At 33.8% G+C, this 5,008-nt stretch overlaps 1 long non-coding RNA gene across 1 annotated transcript; it reads right to left on the bottom strand.

Annotated features, from left to right (window-relative positions):
• Positions 1–2,144: 2,144 nt before the first annotated feature.
• On the bottom strand, positions 2,145–2,702 carry LOC149265653 (uncharacterized). Its single transcript, XR_016251894.1, has 2 exons — positions 2,353–2,702; positions 2,145–2,279 (listed from the first exon to the last, which is right to left on the bottom strand). It is a non-coding gene; the product is annotated as an uncharacterized LOC149265653 (long non-coding RNA).
• Positions 2,703–5,008: the final 2,306 nt, after the last annotated feature.

The raw sequence follows: 5,008 nt of genomic DNA, 5'->3' as shown, positions 1-5,008 counted from the left end.
TAACAAACAAGTAAGCCTATCTAGAAGGTGAAGTTGGCCTAAAGGCAGTTACAAGTCAACATACAAAGATGGACATGAAGGCTATATAAAGGAGGAATCGACTTCATTCAAGGTCTCAAAAACAACACTCCCTCTATCACTCTTGCCCTCTCTCCCCACGCCCTCTCCCCCCCTCTCTCTCTCACACACGCACACATGCTCCCTTAGTATCTCCTCCTCTCTCCCTCTTCCTCTCCCCCAATCTCACTCTCTCTTCCTTTCTGATTATCCCCTCTATTTCCCTCTTCACCTCTCTTCCTCCTCCTCTCTCTACTCCCACTCTCATCTCTACCCTTTTATCACCCTGGCTTCTTATCCTTCTACCCCCCCCCCCCCTCTCTCTGTCCCTCTCTCTTTCCCTTCCTCTCTTTTCCGTTTCCCTACTCTCGTCGTCTCTCTAAACCTTCTTGCATCTCCCTTACTCAATTTTTTCCTCCTTCCTTCCCTCACTTCCAATATTCTTCTCTTTCTCTCTCCCTCTCTCACTCCCCACATTATATTTATGTTTACCTCTCTCTACCTTCCCCCTCTCTCTCTCTCATTGTGTGCCTCCCTCTCTCTCTCTCCCTACCACTCCCACTTGCCTTTCCTCCCTTCATCTCTTCTCTCCCTATATCTCCCACCACCCTCACTCTCTCTTTCTGTGTGTGTGTTGATTTATCCTCTTTGTTTCACTCCCTATCTCTCTCTTTACCATGCCACTCATGTCTTTATTCCACCAATTTGCTTCCCCCTTTCCTCTTTCACTCTATCCCTACCTCTCTGTTTTGCTCTCACCCTCTCTCCCCCTTTATCTCCCACCACTCTCTCTCTTTCTTTCTCTCTCTCTCTCTCTCGCCAAAGGCCTTTTTAGTTCTTTTTGTTGCTTTTTCGTTTCCATGTTAGATAATTAATTAGGACTAAATTTATATCGACCAAATTCTCTATTTTTTTGCCAATTTTTTTTAAATAGATATTTAGATGAAAAAAAAAACTATAATTTAATTACCAGTAAAGTTTCCCAAATAATAAACCAAAAAAACTAATAATAATATATCTTTTAAACTAATAAGTAAAAAATGTATCATTATTATTATTTTTTATTTCAATAAAAATATATTATTATAATTTGCCCCAAAAAATAATAATACGTTGAGAGAATCACTATTATTATGTACTTTCTTATCGAAGGTGCAAAGAAATTTCCCAACCCATTAAGAGCGTTGAACAACAACCATGTTTTTACCAGCAGTCGCAATCGGGAAAGAGGGCGAAAACTCACTAGAAGTCACGATTTAGAAAAGTTGATAAGGTTGAGCCTCCTGCTCTCCCATAAGTTTCTTGGGAGAGTTTGAAATTTTTGATATAATGCAATCATAATAGGAATGAAAAATGAATAAAAATAATGAATTTTAAAGATTTTTTATTTATTTTAAAATTAAAATTTTCTATTATTTAATTTAAAATGGATGTCATATATTACATCATCATTACATTATAGTTGTATCCACTAATGACAAATGACAACATATCGTGTATATAGCAATTCGAACCAGAGTGAGGAAGTCATGAATGAACGCTCCCAGCAACCCTGGGTAAGAGGAAGAAAGGAGAATATACTGATTTAAGAAGAAGAAATGATATGGCGCGCTGAATTTACGTGGAGGATTCTAGACGATTACAAATGAGTGCACTACACGTTTCGCATGGCAAACCACAAAAATCTGAGTACGATTGAAAAGGAAAGGGTGGTTTGTCGTACTGGTGAATTTCAACGTTAAAACAACACCCATTATTGAGATTCCTTTGGACTTTCCCGCAGCTGCGCGTGCTCTGCACGCAATCCCTGTCCCACTCCAAAAGAGTTTCGACCACTCGTATTGCCATGGCGGGCCTATGGATTATCAGCTTCTCCATCTATAAATGTCACGCAATGTTTTGCTTTCTCAACACATTCAAGAGTTTTTGAGAGTATTCAATTCTGTGTGGTAAGCAATATTGTGCAAAGATGTCTTCTGGTTGTGGAAACTGTGATTGCGCTGACAAAAGCCAATGCACCAAGAAGGGCAACACCTTTGGGTTGGAGCTCATCGGTGAAACTATCAACTTCCAGTACGAGAATATGGAAGGCGCAGAGAACGACTGCAAATGCGGACCAAGCTGCAAGTGCAACGGTTGCACCTGCAACAACTGATGGGCCACATAATATAGTCGATTACAATAATTCTCTACTCCCCTCCTCAGGAGGCCCTCTATGTAACCTCTGAGGCGGAGTATTGATTATATAATAGATATTGTTGTTTAAGATGTGATGTAGTAGACCCTCTATGTAACCTCTCAGGCGGAGTATTGATTATATAATAGATATTGTTGTTTAAGATGTGATGTCGAGGAGGGTTTCTGTAGATGAATTATAACTCATCTGCAGATCCCCTCAGTGGGGGTAAACTATTGAAATTCAAGTGGACATAAATATTTATTATATTGCGTCAACATAGGTGTGTTATAATCGTGTGCCTTTTCTCAATATTTTAATAACATTGTGATATTGTGATATTTTATTACAGGCAAGTTACGGAGATCTCCCTCCACTTCAGTTTTCAGTGCGATCAATCTGCAAAATATCACACAGATCGTTACATTGATCTTAGTTTTTTTTTTTCCGCCTTAACAATCTTTTATATTGCTCAGATGGTTTAGCTCTGTTTTTTTTATATTGCTCAGAGAGTTTAGCTTTATTTTTTGTGTTGTTTTTAGGTGAGATGATTTTTTGTTGGAATTTGGTAAAAAAAATTTGTGGTGAAATCTTGATTTGTGTTGTTTAAACTAATTTTTTTGACTACATATCCGGATTCAGTACTCTTAAACTTTTGAAACATTTAAATTATGAATCCAATTTATGATTTCAATAAATCTTTACCAAATTCTAAACAAATTAAATCTAAAAATTAACCTACAAATTTTTCAAGGCAAAATCACTTTCTATATTCAAAAATCCAGCAATGTCTTTTTCTATATTTTAATGGCTAAGAATAAGTTGTGTTATCTCTATTTCTTTTCTCCTATATATATATATATAAACTTAAAAAACTAAAATTATATAAATCCATTTAAATTTTAATTTAGATAAATAATTTTCTAAAATAAATTAAATAATTTTAATTTCTTCTTCATAATTTAATATGATTTTTTCAGTTTTTTTATAATAATAACTATCTATTAATATTTTTATTTTCAATTTTAATAATTTTTTAATTAGCAAAATGTTTAACCACCAGAATTCCATTAATTAAACTATTAATATAATTCTTATATTTCAAATCAAAATAAATAAATATAAATAAGTTTAAATATAAGTTTTAATGATTTTGTTTAAAATCATTTATAATTTTGAAGGAAAAATAAAAATATATTTCTGTCGTGATGAAGCCGTGCTACAATAACGAAACAACGACATTGACGAGCATTTCAAATTTAAAAACACATAATAATAGGAGACTTGTCAATTATTATAAAGCATCTCTTACCGCACTTTAATCTTCAAAATCATTCTTTATCATATTTCATTTGAAAAACTTTAAGATTAACAAAACGTTTTGAAGTGATAATTTGTTGTTAAATGCTCTAAGCTCATAATAGTGAGGCAAATAGCCTTGCTTATAAGGATGAAAACATGCATGAAGGACATATAAGAAAAAGGAGTTGGGGAAGGGGGTGCTCGATTCATTATGCTCCTATGAAATTTAGGAGCATGAAGTTAATTATGGAAGCTACATACATATGGAAGCTACATACATGTGTCTATCTTTATAGGTTTGGTGGGTTGCGCTTTTGTTTTCAACTCAATTTTTGATGTGATTCATCCTCACCCCACTTAATTATTAAGGGTGTGATGGACTAGCTTCTATGTAATTGTGGTTTAATTTAGTTTTTATGTAACTGTGGTTTAATTTTGCTTAAAGTGTAGTTGTAATTGTAGGTCTCCACCTGATTTTGAGCCTTTGCATTGCAGAGTTGTTTTAGTGAGTTTATAAAAGAGATTGTGGTGGAAGGATTGTAGTTTTGTTTAGGGTTTTGGCACTTTAATTTCTGTATCTGTTTGACCTACTTTTCATGGTGGTAGTAGTGATTTAGTGTAAATGGTGTGTTGTGTGAATTAATGGAGGTTAGAGACAATGTAGAGTGGGGTGAATGGGATGTAATACAAACTTAGGAGTTTGTGGTTAATTTGGCTATTTAATAGAGTCAATAGCATGATACATGGGAAAGAAAATGATGGCCAAAATCCAAGAGAGAATAATATGCTATAATTATGAACAATGAAATATTTGGAACTGAAATATTCATGTCTATACAAAGTAGCAATTTTATAAAGTTGGACCTTTAATTAAGACTAGTAGTCTTTTAATAACTTGCATTATTTTTTTTCTTAACCTACCATATGGGGTTATTTAGTCCCCCACTCCTTTTGCTAAAGGCTTATTTGGTTTGAAGGAAGCTAGAGTGGAGGTTTAAGGCCCTCTCAAGTTGAAGTTAAAAATAGCTAATAAAAAACAAACAAACAAACATGCCATGTAATGAATTAGAAATGAGTATTTAGTCCCCTACTCCTTCTGCTAAAGGCTTATTTAGTTTGAAGGAGGCTAGAGTGGAGGTTTAAGGCCCTCATCGCTACAAAAGGAACATGCCTGGTAACGAATTATAAATGGGTAAGGAAATTAGAGTGACATGAGAGTTCTTCATGGGTTAATATTTTATTATTATTATTCAGTCAAATTGTTTTATTGTTAAGTAAGTTTGTTCAACAATACACTTATCATGTTACTTAATTTATTTGAATAAAAAAATACAAAATTTGAAGTAAAATATTGTCAATTTAATTATGAAATATAACTATATTATATTTAATTTACATTATAAAAGATATCTAATTTGATTTATAAGCCATTTCCAACAAGACATATCTCAATCTCAAAGGGTGGAACTAATT

The sequence above is a fragment of the Pinus tabuliformis genome, chromosome 6, assembly GCF_031772625.1.
Source record: "Pinus tabuliformis cultivar Carrire ecotype Pingquan chromosome 6, CPIR1, whole genome shotgun sequence".
Classification (NCBI taxonomy): domain Eukaryota; kingdom Viridiplantae; phylum Streptophyta; class Pinopsida; order Pinales; family Pinaceae; genus Pinus; species Pinus tabuliformis.
The sequence above is the reverse complement of the archived record's forward strand: the minus strand, read 5'-3'. Positions and strand labels throughout refer to the sequence as shown.